Source organism: Peromyscus californicus, unplaced genomic scaffold, assembly GCF_007827085.1.
Source record: "Peromyscus californicus insignis strain IS unplaced genomic scaffold, ASM782708v3 Scaffold_9__1_contigs__length_137607984, whole genome shotgun sequence".
Classification (NCBI taxonomy): domain Eukaryota; kingdom Metazoa; phylum Chordata; class Mammalia; order Rodentia; family Cricetidae; genus Peromyscus; species Peromyscus californicus.
This window is the reverse complement of record NW_026294617.1, coordinates 124,741,729-124,765,382: the sequence shown is the minus strand read 5'-3', so window position 1 is coordinate 124,765,382 and position 23,654 is coordinate 124,741,729.

Sequence of the window (23,654 nt, the reverse complement as noted above, 5' to 3'; positions counted from 1 at the left end):
ATTCAGCTCAGCCTGGTAGATTCAGTTGAGGCAGGTCCAGTCCCCTCCTCCCTGTACCAAGGCTGAACAAAGTGTCTCAACATAGGCCCCAGGTTCCAAAAAGCCAGCTCATGCACTAAGGACAGGTCCCAGTCCCACTGCCTGGGGGCCTCCTAAATAGTTCAAGCTAATCAACTGTCTCACTTATCCAGAGGGCCTGATCCAGTTCCATGGGGGCTCCTCAGATGTTGGTTCATAGTTCATGTGTTTCCACTAGTTTGGCTATTTGTCCCTGTGCTTTTTCCAATCATGGTCTCAATATCTCTTGCTCATATAATCCCTTCTCTCTCTCACCAATTGGACTCCTGGAGCTCCACCTGGGGCTTGGCCATGGATCTCTGCATCTTCTTCCATCAGTCACTAGATGAGAATTCTATCACGACAGTTAGGGTGTTTGGCCATCCGATCACCAGAGTAGGTCAGTTCGGGCTTTCTCTCGACCATTGCCTCTAGTCTATTGTGGAGGTATCTTTGTGGATTTCTGAGGACCTCTCTAGCACTTTGCTTCTTCTTATTCCCATGGGGTCTTCATTTATCATGGTATCTCTTTCCTTGTTCTCCCTCTCTGTTCCTGATCCAGCTGGGACCTCCCGCTCCCCTAAGCTCTCTTTCCCCGACCCTTGCCCTTCATTACCCCCCAACTCATGTCCAGTTTGCTCCTGTAGATCTCATCCATTTCTCTGCCATTGGGCAATCCATGTGTCTTTCTTAGGGTCCTCTTTACTAGGTAGCCTCCCTGGAGTTACGAGTTGCAGTCTGGTCATCCTTTGCTTTACATCTAGTATTCACCTATGCGTGAGTACATACCATGTTTGTCTTTCTGAGTCTGGGTTACCTCACTCAGGATGATTTTTTCTAGATCCATCCATTTGCCTGCAAACCTCATGATGTCATTGTTTTTCTCTGCTGAGTAGTACTCCATTGTGTATACGTACCACATTTTATTTATCTGTTCTTCAGTTGAAGGGCATCTAGGTTTTTCCAGGTTCTGGCTATTACAAACAATGCTTGCTATGAACATAGCTGAGCATGTGTCCTTGTGGTATGATTGAGCATTCCTTGGGTATATGCCCAAGAGTGGTACCTTTCTTAATGAGGTAAAGACTATAGGAACTTCATCTAAAATAATTCCAATGATGAAGAATTTGAAGTTCTCACACTAAGGGAGTAAGACAAGATGACTTTTTCTACTTGTGCCTTTCTATATCATACTAGAAGTCTTAGCTAATGCAATAAGAAAAGGAATAAACATTATATAACTTGAAAGAAGAAATAACTTATTTTCCATAGATGACATAATCATGTCTGTGAAAGTTCTAAATCATTTTAAAATGTGGGAATAATAACTATTATAGTGAGGTAACAGGATATAAGGTTAGTATGAATAGAAAAGTCAATAGTTTTCCAACACATGAGTGATGATTATTGGAATTTGAAATTTAAAAAGCAATATCACATACTTTATATGATAAATTTATCAATTCAAAAATATAATACTTAGGTATATCACTAAAAGAAAGTATACTGCACATGGTAAATTATAAAATTTCAAACTATATACATATATATATATATTCTATATCAATGGGGAGAATTATATAATAGTGTAAAGAATTTAGTTACTCAAATTTGACAAATTTCATTACGTTCCTGTAATTCAATGGCATCAACAACAGTTTCACGACAATCTTAGTGGAATTTAGCAATTAAAACCCCCCTGTATTTGTTGCAACTCTTTCTTTAGTAGGCCTTTTTACTCTCCATCATTGATTTTTTCCCATTCATTGAATGTATTTTGAACCAACAAGCTAAAACTTTCTTCTTCATGTTAGAGTGTGGCAAGATTCAGTCTTTTGTTGCCATATCTTTTCTCTACCACTTACTCATTATATCATCTTATCTAATTGCATTCAATTTAGTGTTACTTAACAGCAGCTATGTTTAGAAGTCAGGCACAAACTGTCTCCTGAGCACTCAGTTTGCAAATGTATCCATCTGTGGTACATCATGACATCTTCACTTGAATAAAAAATTGATGTCTCAAACAAAACAGGATTCGCTTACACAATACATGTCCATATGAGTATATGTGTATATATGTACATATATATGTAAGTGCTGTCTTAGTTAGACTTCTATTGCTGTGAGGAGACACCATGACCACAACAACTCTCATAAATTAAAACCTTTTATTAGGGCTGGCTTACAGTTTCAGAGGTTTAGTTTATTATCATCATGGCAGGAAGCATGGTGACAAGTAGGCAGACATGGTGCTGAAGAGATGACTGAGAGTTCAACATCTGGATTGGCAGGCAGTGGGAAGAGATAGAAACTGACATGGTTCCTCCAAAAAAGACACACACACTCCAACATGGCCATATGTCATAATAGTGCCACTGCCTGATGACCAAGCATTCAAATCTATTAGTCTATGGGCCATTCTTATTCAGATGTGTGTGTGTGTGTGTGTGTGTGTGTGTGTAATAATTCGTCAACACACTTTTTTAACAAATTTTCTCATTTCAGTCACTAGCAGATTTAAATAACTTTCAAAAACAAACTAGGTAAAAATAAAATTGAAAAAGTTCCAGGAAAATAGATGAGAAAATGGAGAGAGAAACTACATATAAGTTAGCCTCTTTGAAGAACACACTTCCTTTTTGAGGAAGGTCACTATGGAGCTAAAGTAGAGTGAGTGAGCCACCAAGTATTCAATGACATTTTTCAGACTTATATTAAGGAGCAAATGAAATCAGACCATTTAAAAATCAAAACACATCTCAAGTCTAACCTCTTATACATATCTTCATTGCAACCACTTCAATGCAAACCATCATATTTCCTTATCATATCTGCTATACTGTCATTCCAACTGATCGTGACCACTAATACTTACAATTCTTTCTGTGCACAGGAGTTGGTGTCAAAACTATGTGTCAGAGCATCTTATATTTCTGTTTAGCATTCTCCAGTGATTTTCACAAGGACAAATTAGCCCAATATTTTACACCACCAATAAAAGATCCACCATTCTTTATTACTAAATACCATTTTAATGTCATCTACTTTCATAGATCCCTCAATCATTCCACCTCAACTCCATAGCTTTTTTTGTTCTCTTTAGGTCTCCACATTGGCTATTTAATCTACCTGGAACATTGATTTTTGCATGGCTGGCTTCTGAGCCTCATTTAAGTCTCTGCACTGCTGTGGGATAGTCTGTATGTGCTCTGATTGGTCAATAAATAAAACTCTGATTGGCCAGTGGCCAGGCAGGAAGTATAGGCGGGACTAACAGAAAGGAGAATTGAGAGAACAGGAAGGCGGAGGGAGACACTGTCAGCCTCTGCCATGACAAGCAGCATGTGAAGATGCCGGTAAGCCACGAGCCACGTGGCAAGGTATAGATTTATAGAAATGGATTAATTTAAGATGTAAGAACTAGATAGCTAGAAGCCTGAGCCATTAGGCCAAACAGTTTAAGCAATATAAGTCTCTGTGTTTACTTGGTTGGGTCTGAGCGGCTGTGGGACTGGCAGGTGAGAGAGATTTGTCCTGACTGTGGGCCAGGCAGGAAAACTCTAGCTACACTGCACAAATGTGACCTCATCATTCAGATCTTTAGTAAGCATTCTAATTGAAATGGTATATCTCTACATTCTCATTATGTTTTTACTTTTTCTAAGAGCATTCATTGCCAATTGCCATCCCAATGTGTATTAAGTCACAAATACTACTATGCTATTTCTATTGAGGTAGATATTTAAATATAGACCTTATCATAGAGCATATCTGACTACTTTTACCTAATTTGCTATGGCCACACAAGACAGGCATGAGGTGGGTGGCAGTAATTTGCATTAAACCTAAAATGTGGACTAGTTAAGAAGCATAGAGATATAGTCCATTTCTCATAGAGTTAGTGCTGTAGTAATAATGGGGTATGTAAACAGATAGTTCTAGGCTATCCAAAGATGCACTAAGGACTAACAAGAGTGAGTCCTTATGCGTCTACAACAGCAGACTTCTAGGATACTGCCCCAACTTTCTCAATAAAGTTAGGTACATTTGTCATCTGGTTCATTCCCTGTTTGCAGTACTACTCTTGCTTTTTTTTTCTTTCTGTTTTTAGGATTTCATATTTGTATTTGGGTTATGCTCACCTGAAACAGAGAGACTGAAAGTTAATAGGCAAATCTTCTGTGAGCCAGTAAATGAAACTGAATTTTAGAGAATATGAATTTTCTCTACTCTACATGGACATCTCCATTATCAAAGTAGGCACAATCTTAAAAACACCTTTCATTTTCTATTTTTATCAGCTGATTCATGGTCATTTACTATTATTATTCCTATCTGATCTAGTGACTTACAAACTCGGCATTGAAAATCTGCTGAATCCAATCATAGTCTTGGCCTTGTCAATTTTACTTTGTCTATTGATGTTGCTGCTATTGAACATTCTTCTAAATGCCCCAAGTGTATCATCTCCAATCTTTACAGATAATTCAGGTAGACTTTTAGAAGAGCATACACATGACATTAATGTTAACAATTTTGCCAAGTGTGTATTTTCACAGAGAGGATTTAGTGTATGGAAAATTGCTAATTCTCTTTTGGAAAATGGAACAAGCAAGTGGGAACACCAAGATTTCACACAGGCAAGAGTTTACAGAACCATCACTCCTGCGGTTAGGAAGACAAGGAAAGACAAAGCTTGGCATTCCTCAGCTAGAAGCTTATAGTTGAAGTTACACAGAGCTGGGATTCAGTCATTTGAGGTAAGTTGTTAGTATAAGATAAAGATGAGATTTATTCTCAGCGGATTGAAAGATCTACATTGTCAGCTACTGGAATGATCAGCTCCCAAAGTCAGGATTCTGAACTCATTTTGACAATAACCAGAAACCATGAGGAAGGAGCAAGTTCCTTTCTTGTTCAGTTGTCTCCTCTTCACCTAGAAATCATTACAGCTATATTAGTATGCATTTACTGCTTGTCTTTTAGTACTTTTGAGTTCCATCACCATTTGGTTCACCATTAAGTGTTTAAAGTCTAGAACACAGGAAGGATGAAGTGACAAATAAGTGGATAAAACCTATTTGCTTCACCTACCTACCCAACAATTATAGATATTGTTGGAAGGTAGGAAAAGAATCAAAAAGCTGTTTATTCCAAGACCTTCTCAACGTCTGACACAGGCAGGAACTACTGATGTTTACAGCAAAGGGAGGGAAAGTTCAGGTAAGAGTGAATGACGCATATTTGGTGAACACTTTCAGACAGGTTTCCAAATGGTCCACTCTCCTCTGGGTTTTTTTGTTTGTTTGTTTGTTTGTTTTGTTTTTGTCTGTTTTTTGTTGTTGGGTTTTTTTTACCCCAAATTCTGGTTGCCATGAATCAATTCCATATGATAAACCTTAGTAAACAAGACTCATGACATGTACAAAAGCATTAAACATGATTTGAAATTTAAATTGTGTTCCAAAGAAATTGTAGTGCATTAGACTGCGTTCAACCACCACTGCTGTTTTGCAGTCCATTTACATATGGCAATAAAAGACAGTTAAAACATTAAATTACATGACTTTCCCAGAATTGCTCTTCAATTACGATAAAATTAAGTTTTTGTGTCCTATTTATAAACATGGATAAGTAGCCAATACATTGCAGATACCATTATACTACAGCCAAGTGTAATTTTCCATCATTCCCTCAGGGCTTTGGCCATTTACTGATATGGGCTGATAAGTTTGTGTGTGTCTGCATGCATGTGTGCATCTATGAGCTATGTAAAATTATCTCTAAGGAATAAGGAAACTATATAAAACCCTAGAGAAATTACCAGGCACAGCATAAGCTTTAACTGTATTAAAGACAAATTGGTTTTTGAGAAAATGGAATTTTGAAATTACCAACAAGGACAATGAAAAGTGAAGGGAATTCTCAGGAAACAATAGTGACTTCTCCCAGCTTAAAGGTGGTTAAGTTAGGGATTTTTTTTTTTGGTGGGGGGGGGGGGGGTATAACATTATTTATAAAATATCTCAATCCTCAGTGATTTTAAGCTATTTTTATTAAGTTATTTGACAATGTAATATGCATTAATGATGTATTCCAGTTACTTCTCCTGCCTACCCTAACTCCCTCTCACTCCTGTCAACCATCCCCTCCTCTGTCTGTCTTATTACCATATTCTTTATTTCTGGTTTTGTTGTGCGATCCATTTAGTTTGATCTGGGCCATTGTTGATACTGTGCACTGTAGCCTGATGGGGTCAGCAGTGGGTCCACAATGAAGACAATGACTCTCTCTCCCCCGAATCCATCCAAAGGAACTAGTTCAGCACTGAGGAGCAAGGCTTGGGTTCAATGAGAGTCATAGGATCTGAGAAGGAGAAAACTAATCCTTGAAAGTCTCTCTCTCTCTCTCTCTCTCTCTCTCTCTCTCTCTCTCTCTCTCTCTCTCACACACACACACACACACACACACACACACACACACACACTAAATATACAAATAAATAAAAGACTAACCTATTTTTTAATTCAGAAAGCAGGAGTCAGCCGGGCGGTGGTGGCGCACGCCTTTAATCCCAGCACTCGGGAGGCAGAGCCAGGCGGATCTCTGTGAGTTCGAGGCCAGCCTGGTCTATAAAGTGAGTTCCAGGAAAGGCGCAAAACTACACAGAGAAACCCTGTCTCGAAAAACCAAAAAAAAAAAAAAAAAAAAAAAAAAAAAAAACCAGAAAGCAGGAGTCCTTGTTCTTTGATAGTCTGTGATAATGAACAGTTGCTCAGTTGCCCCGGATGACTTCTTAGCTGCTATTTCTGCCCATTTACACTCTACGAATCCACTGGACAAACAGTAAGGTCTCCACTCACTTAGAGGATAGCTTGTTTGTAACAATCCCAGATTTCTTTCTTGACAAACTTAGAAACTGATGAAGTAAATACGATCAGTAATGCAGTCAAATTAAATCTGTAATACTTACCAACACGAGTAAGCTCAAAAGAAATATCTATGCTGATCATGTGATATTTCTGAAACTTCATCTTTGTACTTTTTGAATTGTGATCATCACCATTGAGACAAGAACATACTTTAATTTGTGGTTCTTGTTGTTACAGGGATTTTTATGAGCAACATTTTCACCAAGAATTTTGGCCCATGTGGATCACTGCCTCCCTCCACTGAGTGTAAAGCAGGCCTGTTTATGAAATACCCAGAACCATGGTAGAGGAAAAGGAAGAAACTCCATCTAAGATTGGAACATCATCCATGTGGGTTTCCACTTGCAACATGCTGCATTGGCTTCTCTTTCCAAAGCTAGCTCACCAAGTTTGAAAACTACCACAACAGGGTAAGAAACAAACAGAGCTTGCCCTGCCCAACAAGCAGCTGGGTTATCTACCCCAGATAAATGTCATTTGAAATAACAGTCTTCCATCACCATGACAGCCAGAATCTAGAGCCCAAATTCCAGTAGTGCTACAACTCAGTCTGTTTTCTAACCAGAAAAGGGGTTGGGCAGCCACCTCCACATGCTGATGAGACTGGTGAACCTGGTGTCCGTCTGGCACAAGGAAGGCAAGGAATGGCTAAACAGAGACTGAACAGGCTCTTTGGCATGGTGCCCACCTTACCAGGGGAGTTGGAGTCCTTCCTCCCAACTCAGGCAAGAACACAGAGAGGCACACAGGCTTTACAAAGCAGTGACAGAATGTCCAGACAGACAGTTTGATCACAGATTTCATCTGGCAGCTCGCCCTTCCCTGCTGGCTTTAAACATCAGATAAAGATCTTTGCTTCTTCCTCTTCTTGTCCGGTTTTAGGAAAGGTCTTCCCACTGCTGGCTCTCCATTATTTTGACTGACAGCTCAAATTGTGTGAACATCACAATCAATTCAACTCTAGTTTTTTTTGGATTAACTAACAACTGCCCTTTCAACCAGCCAATGACAGTTACTCTACTAACTATAATGAAACCACCCAGTTAGAGTCAAGGGTAATGTGTATTCTACAGAGTCATGATATTTTCTGTTCCATCAGATAAATTGCTAGACTCATCTTGTAGTCTACAGGGCAATGCATCAGGTTTAGTGATCTCCAAACTTTCCTGCATTTGAAATCTTTAAAAGACTATTGATGCCTGAATCCAGAGTCAAATAGTTTGACTTAACTGCTATGAAGTTAAGTGGACAACCCACTCCAAGTGATTTTAATGCACAGCCAAATTTGTGGACCGTTATTTTGATGACTAAGCAATGTCCTTTAGCCTATTTCCCAAATTCAAAATTCAGCATCTCTATTTACTAAGTATCTGACTTTAGGGGAAAAAATGTTTTCCTCAACTAATAGCTGTTATTTCAAGTTATTATTTGGAAAAAATAGTAATACAAGAACACAGAAAAGTGTTTAGTATATAGTAAGTGCTCAATAAATATTAAGAAATGAGCCACTTATTAAATTACCAGCCTAATCAGACAAGACCTGTGTGCATTATTTTCTTGTGAAATTCTAAGATTAATTCCATTCTTTTGAAGTATACTTCCTATCATAGCTATTTTCTCATTGCTGTGATTTAAATACTCTGAAAAAGGCAAACTAAGGGAGAAAGGATGCATTCTGGTGCACAGTTCCAGAAGGATACAGCACACAGTGGTGGAAAAATATGGCAGCAAACAGGGAAGGCATTGTGGTGGGAGAGGAAGCTGCAAACCCAGGAGGCTGAGCGTGATCAAGAAGTGGAGCTGGATATAAAACCTCACGTTCTGAGTGCCACTAGTTGCTCACTTCCTCCAGTGATGCTCTGCTGAAGGTGCCACAACCTTGTAAACAGCACCACCATATGGGGACCAAGTGTTCAAACACATAAACGTGGGGGACAGTCATACCACTTGTTAAATAACTTACGTTAGTTTTCTTGGGCTCCCATAACAAGTCACTACAATCTTGGTGGTTTAAAACAACACAAATCCATTATCTCAGAGTCTTATTGATGAGGGTCTGACACAGGATTCACTGGACTGAAATTGTAGTGTTCATGGTGTTGTGCTTCTTTCTGCACACTCCATGAGAGATTCTTGAGCCTCCCAGTGTTCCTGAGCTCCCAATCTCTTCCTCTGTCTTCACAGAGCACTACTGTATCTCTCTGATATTCTCCCACAGCACATCTCCCACTGACCACTCCTGTCTGGCAAAGGCTCTCAACATTAAAGACTCTTGTGACTACGGCAAGCCCACCTGGGATGAGGGAGGCTGATCTTCTCCTCAGGTCCAGTCGTATTGCCTCAGTCGCAGATGAAAAGTCCCCCTGTTTGGGAGTAGGGTGTAAATGGCTTTAAGAAGCTATCATTCTTCCATTCAACAGCAGAATCACTGTTGCTTTGCATCAGATTCTTTCTACGTAGAAACTCTTCTACTCCTTTAAACCTAGCACAAATTGATCTTTCTCTCCAAAGGAAACTTTATTTCAAATATTTTAGAAATTATCAAAAGTGTGCCAGTGATGTCTTCTCATAGCACATAATAACTGATAATATAATGATGAGCTAACCGTAGCATGTCTACCCAGAAAGAAACAAATTGCTTATTATCTTGTTAATGCCCCTCAGAATTTCAGTAGAGTTTTAAAACATCAAATGCCCTTCCTCCTGTCAGAGTACTTCACTTCTGCAGATTCTTAATGCCATCCCAAATTCTCATTTTAAAAAAAGCCACTTAAACAAAACTAAGTAATGAGATCCTACCTGCATTGCTCCTGTTTCCTGACACTATTCTCACCTCTCTGGATAATTCATCATCTCTCCGCAGCACCAATTGACTCTAAAAATTCCGGGCAAGTTCCCAGAAACCAGTGAGTTAGCCCACACACTATGTAAAAGGCAGTGGATATCATCATCACCTGGAAAGTCTTTCCACCTTTCCAAATATCCACCTTCCAGCCAATGTCACACCTTAACATCTTTTCCTGGCCCCGATGCTACGAAAGGCCATCTTGACCACACAGTTTAGCTAAGACTACGTTTTTGGTTCTCCTTTGTCTAGCTGTGGCTTCTCAGACCGGTTCACTTTGCTTTCTTTGCCCCCTGCTTCTGTCCTCTTATGACTGGAAAGTGGTTTGTAAGAGTTCACCTTCCTCTCATTCCTGGAGTGGTAGGCCTTTTGTTGATGAATGGAACTGGGACAGATACCACAGTCAGATGATGGAAGGCTCTAGATGCTGGGCTGAGCAGTGTGGGTGTGATTCATTAAATGATAGGGACCATCAGAGGCTCTTGGGTAGAAGGGTGACATGGAGATAGCGATACCTTTGAAAGAACAACCTGACAGTACCGTGTGCGGTAACTTCGAAGCCTGGAGAAAATAAAAGGGAAGTGAGCAGAAGACAATGACAAGAACCTAAGTCGTGGATAAGAATCTGCAAGAATGTGACAATCTGTGCAAATCGGAATGAAGAGTGAAAAGAGACTCAGGAAAGGGACTCTTTGGGGCTGAGTGACTCATTTTATATGGGTGACACATTGATGACAGATTTCAAAGGTGACTCTAGATTGTGAAGCTGCAGCTGTAGGATGATGGTGGTACCGCTGACATATAGTAGGGAACGTACTGCCGATACATACTAGGGGCAGAAAAGGTTGTTTACTTCAAAACTCAGGGATCGTTAAAGCAATTAACAACACTTACATTACCCTTTGATTAAAATCTACAATAGCTTCTCACTGTGGTTTATATAAGTTCTAAACACTAAATATTGCCTGTAAGATTCCTCTTTAAATATGCCACATCCCTCTAATCTCGTTTCTCACAGTTTCTCTGGTGTTATGTATCTTTAACTGCATTGTGTGGGGTGAATTATCTTCTGCCCATACATTTGGACCCATGACTTGCCCAACACAGAATTCCACATTGTGATTATATGCAAAAAAATATGGAATGTCATATAAAACCTGATGACTTTCTTAAAGGAGTCTCTTTTTTATCTGAGACAGAAGCTATAATTATTTTTATAGACTTGTGATTCCTAGTACCCCACCTAGCAAGCAAATGAAGTGCCTGAGGACATGGTCAAGAGGACACAAAAAACCAAGAGACGGGAAGAAAATGACAGGGATGGAAGGCTTGTCAAGGCACTGCAATCTAGTCCAGCCTAGAGATGTCCAGGTCTCCCACTTCCCATTTATATGAACTTGAGCTTAGGCTCTGCCCCTTTCAGACCAGAGTCTTGACTACTGTGTCATCTACATGGAATGTATTCTGCACCCTTTGCCTGACTAGCCTCTCACCTGTCTCAGGACTCAGGTTCAGTGATACATTCTCAGGGACACATGACTTGATGACTTATTTCAAATCAGGTCCTTCTTTGCTGCTATCTTATTTTCCCTAACAGACTTATCCTATAATCTGCAGGATCTATTTGTATATCTGTATTTATTTAAGGTCTGTATTGCTTGGACTAACACCATGCAATATAGATTTATATACCTTCTGGAATTCCCACTAGACTGATATAAATGAGAGATGTTTATATTATAAATCCAGATAAGATCATTAAGGAAAGTCTCTAGAGCAAAAGACACATACTAACTAAACTGAGATGGAAATCACAAAAACTCATAGAGGGCGGTACAGAAATATGAAACCTTTTTAGGTGTCTGTTATTAAAATCCTTCAAAAAATGAAAGATAATTTTCACAATGAAATAAAAACAAGACACACTAGTAAGAAGAAAAAGATATCCGGGGGCTCACAATACCCTTTTGTAAATTAAAAAAAAAAAAGACATAGTTTAAACGATCAGAGGATACACTGACCACGTTAAAAAAAAAAACAGGCAAGAAGTCAGAAGACAGAGGGCCTCAAGCTAAGGGGCTATGGTAATGCAAATAACAGGAATACCAGTTTAAAAAAAGAAGCAGGTGAATCTAATTGAACTTCAGCAGAGTCAAACTGAAGGTCCAAGTTCCTATCACTTACAGATGACAGACACATCACGGTGAAATTCTGAATTCTGGGAGTTTCTGCGAGAAAGATCCGGGTATGCACAGAACATCAATGTTACAATGGCTTTGAACTTCTCAACAGTGGCACAGAAGACAGTGAAGTTACAATTTCAAAATCCAGAGAGAATACAGTTTCAAACTAGAACTAACTATCACCAAGTGTAGCAATAGAAAGAGACTATTTCAGACTTTCAGAAACTGGAAGAAAAAAACATTACTTTCACCTCTTTTCAAAATGTTATATTCTGATAAAAGGAGGAGAAATACTTAGAAAGAGGGAGAGCAGATGTTGGAAATGGGGTTGAATGCAAGAGAGAGGTTAAGGGACTTGGCAGGACTATTGATCAAGGAAGAGAAAGAATAACTCTGTGACAGCCAGGCATGAAGGCTTCCATGACTCTGGGGGAGAGTTCATGAGCATGGCATTGACATACTCCCAGCTACCTCTGAATGTGATTGAAAAGAGGTTTATTGAGTAAAATTGGAGATATTACTCATAAATACATTAGAAGACTGTGCAAATAAAAATAGAAAATGTTATTATATTTATTATTATAAAAAAATTAAAGTTCCACAGGAAAGAAACCTAAAAGTAAAAGATTCCAATATAATTGTTTTAATGGGTGACAGACAGTATTTTAAGTCTTTAAATTTGTTAAACATTACATATTAATCACACTATGCCAGTGTTGTGAGTACTATGATTATTTATACTACAACTGAGTACACTGAAACACAGAAACACCCAATTCACTAGAGCGTCTCTGGACAAGTACTGACCTTGGGTTTGAACCTAGGCATTGGTCTCTAGAAGCAATTTTCCTAACTTTATTCTGTATTTCCTCTGTAACTAGAAGTGACATGGTGGAATATGAATATTAATCATTCGTTTAAATTAGTTTACACACTAAGAACTTTAGAGAATAGGATGCAGAGGCGTGCATTGGTAGGATGTGAGATGCATGAAACAAGTTAAGTGTCCGGTGTCTAAGCTGGGAGTTGATAGCTGTGACTGTTGGTTCTGATTGTCAGCTTAGCTAGATTTAGAGTAGGAGACACACACACTTTTAAATGTGTTTGTGAGGGAATTCCTGGAGACGATTAGCTGTGTGTGTGTGTATACACATGTATCCACACATATGTAATGTATTATGTGCATGTATATAAATTTATACATATTCTAAGAGCAGACTACACCTTTTCTACTGGTTCTCTTCCTCTTGAAAAACAATGTGCCAGTACAGATCTGGTACCAGAAATGGAGTCATTGCTGCTGCTACGAGAAACCTGTTCATGTGGCTCTATGCATTTGAAAATGTTTTGTGGGAAGAATGTGAAAGATGTTGGAGCTGCAGCCTAGAGAAGCCCCAGAACACTATAAACATTTCTTCCTGGGCCATTTTGTGAGATGGTGAAAAGACTAAAATGGAGATAGAAATGTTGACAGCAAAGATGCTGTCCATGGGGTTTGAGAGAATGAAGGCTCTAGGAATGAAACTAGAAGCCATTTGTGCTCAATTTCCTCAAAGCATTTGGTCATGTTCTCCTTGTGCCATTAAAATCTAAGAAGGGCTAAATTAGAAGACAACAGACTACAGTGCTTGACAGGTAAGATTTCAAAGCATTCGTGGTGTGGGATGTTTACAAATGAAAAGCCGGAGCATCTCAGAAAGGGTATGAGCACTGAGGTAATCTTCTCAGTGATTATGGAAGGAGCTTTGGAAATGATAAATCAGGTGCAGTGAGGATCAGTGTGGGGATGATTCCTGAAGGGCTCTATATAGGCTTCCAGATGATGAGACTTTTTTTCCTTAAGTACATTGCCAGTGGAACAGCCATTCACTCTAAAACAGGGAAGGAATTACAGGAAATCATTATTGGCAAGAAGCTTGTTGACATGAGAAAAATGACATGGTTAGTTTCTGGTGGTGGCGGGGTGCCATTTTCAGCATTGCCAAAGAAAGAAATCATAATATGTAGAAAATAGTATTTCCATGCCTACCATATAAATTCTGGCCAGATGTTGCCCTGAGGAAAGTGAGCTTCTTTGGCTTTGATGACAAGTACAGAGGAGCAAAGGGCTTCTTCCCTCTATTGAAGAGCCCTGGTTGTCAGTGACATGAATCAGAAGACAAGCTTTGGGGCTGGATCACAGCCAGCCTAGTATTAGACCTGATGATAAGTGAGAGGTCACTGTTTAATTTGAAGGTACATGCTGAAGAAGAGAGAAGCCACTTGGCAGAAATAAGTGGCACCTCTGGGATGAGCCTCAGTGCTGGGAGCAGACAGACGAGGGTGTGCTCAGTGTGCCAGGAGAAGGAAGTGTGATGGGGCATGTGCACACCTCCCACCTCCTTCAGAACCGGCAGGAAGTGTTCTGTCCTTTTCATTTTCAGTCAGGTGACCTGTCAGTTATCTGTAGGAGGTGTCTGCAGATGATGCCACTTGATTATCAGTGATGTTTTGTTAAGGGGGAGAAGGAAGGCTTCCAATTGTGCAAGGGTTTAGAAGCTCCATGTGTTCATTGATGCTGTAGTTGCCTCCTTTTCATTGGGTTTACACATTGAGGAAATTGTGTGTGTGTGTGTGTGTGTGTGTGTGTGTGTGTGTGTGTGTGTGTGTGTGTGCGCGCGCGCGTATTAGATGGACCATGTTTGTCTTCTTCCTGTATATCCACAGCTCTCAAAGACAAAGTGAGCACATTCATACACAGTGTTTATGTGAGACTAACCCTAGGGTTAGAGCCACACAGTAGCTAGATTCTTTTCCTCTGCTTCCTCCATTCCTCATGAGGAATGGCAGATAATGGAATGAAGAACAAAATAAGTAAGCACAGGGCTGGTCTCCCAGGGACATCCTATAGGATGTCTTATTGGTTTACCTCCCATGACATTGTCCTCCTAGGACACTTCAGCAGGAGCAAAGCAAATGGGAGCACATCTGTCTGCTTCCCATGTGCTAAAAAGCATGCAGCTTCAGGGGACAGAAGAACAGTGCAAGAAGAGATTCCAGCCTGGACAGTCAACCACCAAGGCATCTCTCAACCAATATCCTCCACACATACCTATTGCAAATCAATGTCTCCTGGTAGACAAGACAATATCTGTCCTTTAGTAGATGATGTCTGAGCAATGCCTACTTTGGATGAAGCAGGAAAAAATTGTGCCATCTAAACTAGAAAAGGCATAGCATGGGAGTGAAGGGCATAGGTAGTGACCAGGCTGTTTAGATTGTGTGGGAAGCGTGCACTGGTCTATGTGACTTAGGGCGTGCTATTGAACTTCTCTGTCTCTGTGATAACTGGGATGAACACTTTACTTCAAAGTATAGTTTTTGTCAAAATTAAATAGTTCCTTTAACAGAAGCTTAATGCTATTATTATTCTAGTAGGTCCCTGAACTACAAACAGACCTTTCTGTCTTGTTGTCCACCTAAAATTCCACCTTTGAGAAATTATTCCTTGATTATACAGAATTCAGAGTCTACAAACATTTTGTTATGAAAAGACCAAATGTTGGACTGGGGAGAGGACTTAGTTAGTGAGGTGCTTGGCATGAAAACCTGATTTTAGGGCCTGGAGATATGGTTCAGTGATTAAGAGCATTTGTTGCTCTTCTAGAAGACTCAAGTTCAGTTACCAGCACCCATATGGCAGCTTGCAACTGCCTGTAACTCCAATCCCAAGGGATCCAATGACCTCTTCTGGTCTTATGGGTACCAGCCATGTACATAGTACCCATGTATAATTGCAGGAAAACATTTGTACACTTAAAGTAAAAATGAGTAGAATTAAAAATAAGAACTACACCAGCTGGTAGTGGTGCACACCTTTAATCCCAGCACTCAGGAGGCAGAGCCAGGTGGATCTCTACGTGTTTGAGGCCAGCCTGGTGTACAGAGCAAGATCCAGGAGAGGCACCAAAACTACACAGAGAAACCCTGTCTCAACAAAAAAAATAAAATAATAATAAAATAAAATAAAATAAGAACTACATTTGACTCCCAGAACCCATGTTAAAAAGAAAAGCAGGGGGCGATGACATATAGCTGTAAGCCCAGTGGTAGAGAGGTGGAAACAGATGGATGCCAGGGGCTCCCTGGCCAGCCAGTTTAGCTGAGTCAGTGAGATCTGGGCTAGTGAGAGACCCTCTTTCAAAAAGTGAGATAGAGAACTCCCAAGGAACAACACCTAGGTTAAATTCTGGCATCTACATATAGACACACATATGTGCTTACACACGTGTGAATACACACAGGAGACACTTTTGTAATGTGGAAGTCACTTACTAACATCATGACATGATTCCTCTAAGGTCTTCCAATATCATAGTCAGGAATAAGGTCCCATTCAATCCCTCCTCATTCATTTTTTCTTATCACTTAGCCAGCTTCCATTGCTGCTCTAACAGGCCTCCTGCTCTTCCCCTGTTGGCATTCACCTACAGCCTGCATGTTTATATGGCACTTCTAGATGTCTGTCTGTCATGCACTTCCTCAGTCTGGCTCTGCTCTTCCCCATATCCTCTTGTATATCTGTCTGCATTTATCCTGACATCTCAAATTAAATATGCCCCAAATTTACCTTCTTACACTTGCCGCTCCCACATGGAGCACTTCTCCAGACCACACTTATCCACTTCTTCTGTCAGTGCACTGTGTATTTCACAAACAGAAACATACAGTAATGCTGCTTATCCTTCCAACCATATTTACATAGTTAGTTGCAGAAGTCAATGTGTTATAGATATCAAAATGTCTCATGTAAATCCCCCTTTCCATTATATTCTATTGTTCACTCATGCTACCCTGTTCCACAGCTGGGCATTACATACCCTGCTGTGCTTTTATGATAAGCAACTAATTCATGCCCTTACATCTCACCTCTTCCCCTCCTAGCTCAATGTGCATACATCCCTGGATCTGAACACACACTTTCTATGACTGGTGAAGTAAAGAGAATTCATGCTTCATCACTTAATACCTTTCCAGCATCCAAAACTATAACCCTGACCCCTAGCAGCACACAAGTTAAACTGATCACTGTGTGACACCATTAACCCAGAACACAAGCTGTTCGTACCTTACATCTCTCCTGGAGCTGTATGAAACTACTCTGTCCCTTCTCCACCATTTGCCCCACAGACTATGTTGGCTTGAATCTTTTGATAATCTTCATCCCAACCTCCATGCTCTTACAGACTCTACCTTAATTACTCTGATCTCATAGCGGCTGAATAAATTGTAAAATGCATTATTGTATAAGGGCATGGAAGGGTCAATGAACTGCTGTGATGTAAAAGAAGAATATAGCACTCATCAAATAAAATTTAAGGTATTAAAGGCTTCTCTGAAATGCAATCCTCTACAGGAGATTCCTCCCTTCTTCCTTCTTCCTTCCTCCTTCCTTCTTCCTCCTCCCTTCTTCCTCCCTTCCTTTCTTCTTTCTTTTTTTCCTTTTTCTTTTTTTGCCTTCTTTTCTCCTTTCATACAACATACATACATGTCAGATTCCACACTGTTCTTGGAGCAATACATAGCAAAGACATGGTTGTTATCCCCAGGAAACTCTCAGTCCAGTGGGGTAGGTGCCAGCACAAAAGCACAGTTGCACTTGAGCATTGAACATGCACCGAGAAGAGAATCGAATACGTTCTAAGCAGCCCAGGAACTCTCACTAGCAATGTGCTGAGAGCTGAGATGCCAGCTATGAGCTGTGTCCAGTCTATAGGCTCCCCACAGAGGGCTGTCAGGGCAATAGCCAGGAGGCACCTTCAGGGCCCTGTCACTTAGAACACCATCTACAGAACATGAAGTAGAGTCCCTGCAGGCATTCTTAAGAATCAGAAACCTCACTCCCAAATCACTGAATGACATTTTCTGCCATTAAAACCTGGCAACCCTGGGCCTGGTGCCACATATCTACAGTACCAGCATTCAAGAAGCTGAAGTGAAAAGACTGTAAGTCTGAGACCAGCCAGACCTACAGAGTGTGCAGAGCTAGATCGATCTTGTCTACAAAATGTCAGGACCGGAGAGGTAGCTCAGGAGTAGAGATTTAGTGTTTGTAATGGCCTGGGTTCAACCCCAGCACCACAAATGTGGGGACAGAAGTAAACCAATGCCAAGGATTATCCTGCAGTGCTCATTGCAGTGGAGTCACAGATATGCATCCGCAGGCTTCAGATGGAGGAGGGTAGAAAAACAAGATAGGGTAACAAAAGCTGCAGATGCATAACGATACACTCTCCTTGAGTTCTGAAAAATCGTTTAAAGAAAACCAGAATCCTAACCAACCATTAAAATAATATCAGAGTGTGTTTTACAGGGCACCGTGTAAGAAAAATACATGTTCAGATTGCAAGACCAGCTATTTGTGTATTTGTGTGTGTATATGTATAATTTAATTTAACCTTATTTGTAAGAAAAGGTGGTGATTGTGTGTGTGTGTGTGTGTGTGTGTGTGTGTGTGTGTGTGTGTGTGTGTGCTTGCAGAGAATTGTTTCTTGAAGAGTAACCTCAAAATGTTAGTGACAGCTATCACTATGTGGTGGGTATTTGTGTAATTTGGGGGCATCGGGGATTTCTGATTCCCGAAATAAGTCTGTAAGTCTGTGTAATTTCTCTTAAAACAAGACAACTTCCTCTTCTTTAAAGAAAATAGTCAAACCCAACAAGAATTCTAATCCAGTGACCCAAAGCTGTGAGGGCAACAGGGTTTCACCTCAGGGTTGGAGGTGGTGGCACAGCCTGGAGCTGTTTGCAGGGTGCCAGACCTTGGTGTGGGCAAACATCTCAATAGCAAGTCAACCAACAGAGAGCAGGGACTGGGGGTGAGGCCTCCCTGGGCCTGATGGCACTAGGTTAGGACATTAGAGACCCAGTTGTGAAAACCTAAGACAAAGGAGAGAAAAGAAAGCAAAAGCAGATGGTCCTCACAAGAGGGCTGGTGTGGGCCAAGTCCAAAGCAGGGCCTGTGAACCTGAGTCCCCGGCAGAGGCCTCTCTTCTGTGTCCGAGACGGAAGGTTCTAAGAACCAGAAGTTCCATCAGTGTCTTTTGTGATCCAAAGTGAGGCTCAGGGGCCAAACAAATAAACATGTTCTTACCATATGTATGAACTATTTGAAAAAAAAAATGGTCTCCAAACCTGGGATCCTTCAAATTTCCATACTTTATTTGTAAAATCATAACATGCTGTCTTGCAACTGAGAGATTATATTTCCCCCATTATGCTTCTAAAGTTAATATAATTGAAGGAGTTTTCTCCAATCCAGTTTTTGGAATCTGTGCCCCCTATTCTATACCCCAGACGGCACTATCATCCTGCGCCATGCAGTTGTTTGGTAAATGTCATTATGAATAAATAATGATATATGGGACGCTACTCTTTTACGTAAAATTATATGTATAATGCAGCTGATCCTGGGGATGGAAAAACTTTTCACTGGTCCTATATCATAGTCTGTAAACCATGAACATTGAATTAACCCAATAAAAGTGACAATTTTGACCCTGGGCTATACCCATTACTTTAAGGTTACAGCTTGCAAGCCAGCTCAAATTGTTCTCCGTGTGGTACTTTACTGAAATACTTATCATCTGGAAACCGTATGTAGTGCATATTCTTAATAAATAATAACACATTTTATTTTGGTTTACTGAAAATTAACAGGGCATTTGGGAAATTGCTGTTATTGTGGGAGCCTGTTTCCCATTTACCTTGGCAACACAATAGCTGGCTAAGTGGAAAGCGAGAGCCAATAGCTGTGGAGGGTGGGTGTGTTTCCTTCTGCTGTTGGTATTCAGAGAAAGCCGTGCAGCTGGTAACATCAATGGCATCCCATAGACTCAGAAAAGATGAAAGAAGTAAAATGAAGTTCTAATGGGCTTAGCCATACAGAATTGCCATTCTGCGTGGATTCATTTTGCATTCAAACACAGTAAATCCACTCCTTTCCTACGATATAACTGTATTCCAATCTGTAGTCCTCGCAGCCTGTGCTGCTTCAAGAATTTTATTTTATTTATTTATTTTAGTTTTTCAAGATAGGGTTTCTCTGGCTGTCCTGGAACTTGCTCTCTAGACCAGGCTGGCCTCAAACATGGTGCCTAAGGCAGCTTTGTGAACATGCTGACCTCACAGGGCTTCTGGTGGCTACTCCTAAATTGACAGATTTTCTTTTCTTTTCACTTGGGACCATTTGCTCATAGCCCTGGTTCCGTACCATTCCTTAGAAGTTTCTCCCTCTACCCCCAAATGCAACACCCTGTGCTCAGGCTCCAGGGACTGGTTTTAATTGGAGACAGTGTAACGGTGCAGTGGGAAAGAAGGATCCTGTATGATGGGATTTAGGGATGAGTGGAAGACAGTCTGGGAAAAGAAACAAAAGCAGATCTCGTTGTCTTGGTTTCAAGTGTTCTCTACGTTCCCTCCCTTGTTGGCTCTGGGTGTAGTATTAGGGAAGTAGTGAGAGCCGTGCTTCAAACCTGCAATGGCTTCGCAGCCTGTGGGACTGGAGTCTGTTTGAAGGATCTTCTCATCCTTTGTGCACCAGGCTTGCCACGCTTGCCCATCCTCTTTCCGTTGCTGTGTGTCAGGTGAGTTCATTTGTATCCTAAGAGGAGGACACTTGATGCGTTTGCCATCTAGGTCTCTGCTCATGTTTACTCTTCTTTCCATTTGAGTGTTAAACAGAGACTCCCATTCCATCATTCAGTCCGACCAATTCTTCAGGTGTGTGGGGGTTCAAGCTGGGAAGTCAGATAATTATTCTTATCTAATGATGCATTTTATATTTCCTGGATTTAGGATTACATGCCTCTTGCTTATTTAATCCCCACTCCTTTCCACATGGATGATTCTGGAGCATTAATGGCTCAACCATGTAATTTGAACACCCAAGTTGAAAACCAAAGTGAACTTCACTTTGCCTTTCCTCCTCCCTTCCACCCTCACCAACATGCCTCCAAACTCACCCTGAAAATGCATCAGCCAGTCACCCATCATGGCTGTACCAGTTAAATTCCTCCCACTTAGGTTAATTGTTCTACCCTCAGCCTCTCCCCCTCCAATGCATCAAATGATGTCACTAAAACAATTGTTCTAGGTGGCAAAAGTGCCATAACCTAGATATTCCTAGGATCAATAAGGAGATTTCTATTTTCTGCAGGATTATGTAGGTAGAGTTTTCCTGCCTGGCCCACAGTCAGGACAAATCTCTCTCACCTGCCAGTCCCACAGCCACTCAGACCTGACCAAGTAAACACAGAGACTTATATTGGTTACAAACTGTATGGCTGTGGCAGGCTTCTTGCTAACTGTTCCTACAGCTTAAATTAATCCATTTCTATTAATCTACACCTTGCCACGTGGCTTGTGGCTTACCGGTACTTTACATCTTCCTTGTCCTGATGGCGGCTGGCAGTGTCTCTCTCACCCAGCTTCCTGTTCTCTCAATTCTCCTCTCTGTTAGTCCCGCCTATACTTCCTGCCTGGCCACTGACCAATCAGTGATTTATTCATTGACCAATCAGCAACACATTTGACATACAGACCATCCCACAGCAGGATTAGATCCACACTTCAAAGCAGTCCAGAAAGATGGCAAAAGCCAAGGCTCTGGAGCCAAACTGTCTGAGTTAATTCTCACCTGTGCCAATCATCAGCAGTATAAACTGGTCCTGAACCTCACCTTCCCTAACTATACAACGTTGCAGGGTAATGATGAGATAACCATAGGAAATGAGTAGTAAGTGAGGTCACATGGGACAGAGCAATGCTTGCATGCTGCAGAGCACGCCTTTTCTGTATAAATGAAACACCCCGTGCACAGTACTGAACACTTGCAGGTCTTCTGCCTCAACTCCCGTCACTCTGACCTTCACCTCGCACCCTGCACATCAGTCCACTTGCCAGGTAGTTTTTTAGATGTGTTTCCTCCATCCCAAATATTCTTTCTATTGCTATCTCTTTGTTATTTCTCCACCTAGGAAAATTCTACTCAACAACTTGTTTATCACACATATCTTTAGCATGTGTCCTGTTGCTATATATTTTAATCATTACCACAAAGTTTAAGAACTGTGACAAGCAAGAACTTCTTTGTGACCATGTAAGCTCACTTTATCTAGAATAGCATATAGGCATTCATTAAATTTTGAAGAAATGATTGCTTTTCCACTGAAATGAAGAAAGGTAGAGATATGTAATTAGAGTCCACTCTTTTTTTCTATCAGTCGGAGCAGTAAACAGTCTATGCAGAATCAATGCAGTTCTTATTACAGCCCTGGGTTGTGTGTGCTGTTATTATCCCCATCTTACAGGTAAAGGCATAGCGGAAAACCCGAGGTTGAAAAGTGTGCATGTAACTACCTCCTATTGTTCATAAATCTGCTATCTCTTTCCCCAAACATCATCCAACGGAGACTCACAGAGGGGTCCCTTGAAGAATCAAGGAAAGATCTTTCTCAGGCATACAATTATCTGAGAGGCAAAGTGGGAGCCCCATAGGCTGCCAACTTCTCAAGGTGCCACCGTCCCAGTCTAGAATTATCAAGAAGATGGAAGAAAGAGGAGAAAACTGCAGCTGAGCCCCTGTGCTCTCCACACTCTTCAAAACCAATGCAAAGCAGTTATTATTTAGTCTAGCTAGCCCTCCAAGCATCCTGCTTTAAGAATGAAAATTAATTAACTAGACTGTCCATTCTTGGCGGTTTTAAAACTCAGCCTTAACGCTATTTTGTAACACACCCATTTGGTTTGGCTAAGTAAGAGACTTGCTTCAAAGAAAATGTTTCATGCATGTTTGAAACAAAGGCATTAAGGAATGTTGGAGAGAGAAGGGAATCTCTTGAAAGTATAAGAAGCAAAGGAAATATAACTTCCCATTAAGAAAAGAGCAAAATGTTTCTTTTTGTATTGTGCAGATGCATAAAACCTCTTCTGAAGTCACAGTACCTACAAATGACCTGGTGTTCTGAGGTTTATGTTCAGCACCTGAGGAAGGCAACTTGAATCAGCTCGACAATTCTTTTCCATGCCTAAGTGTAGAGAGGCAAAAGGAAATCTGGAACCCCAGAGGAAAAACTGGAAGTTTCATGTTAATCTTAATTTAATTTTAAGTACCTAATCACATTTGTAACTGCAGAAGCCACAAACACAAGAAAAACAAAACTTTCTAAAACTGAATCTTTGTTTGACAAGCTTTGATTTATCGATTTTTCTTTGGTTTTTCGGCCATGTGGGGAGGATATGAACAAGGTTTTACCCCCTCCAATTTGGAAGCAGCTACAAGAAGCTCCTTAATTTATGGGTGTAAAGAACAAGACCATTTTTCACACAAAAGAATTAAAACTAAGTCAGTAGGAGAAAGGTGTGAGAGATGGAGAGGTTGTCTAAATATTTCTCTGATGAATGACAAACCCACCTTGAAACAATTTTCCTATTTCTCTATTTAACAATGTCCTCCATTTTTATATTTAAGGTATACTCTGTTTCCAAAATTCCACGTTCTCCAGCCACCTTCTACATTAGCATGCCAAATATTAGAGATGGAGTTAACATACCTGTGGTAATTTACTCTTCTCTGCAGTCAGAGGGCAAACATGC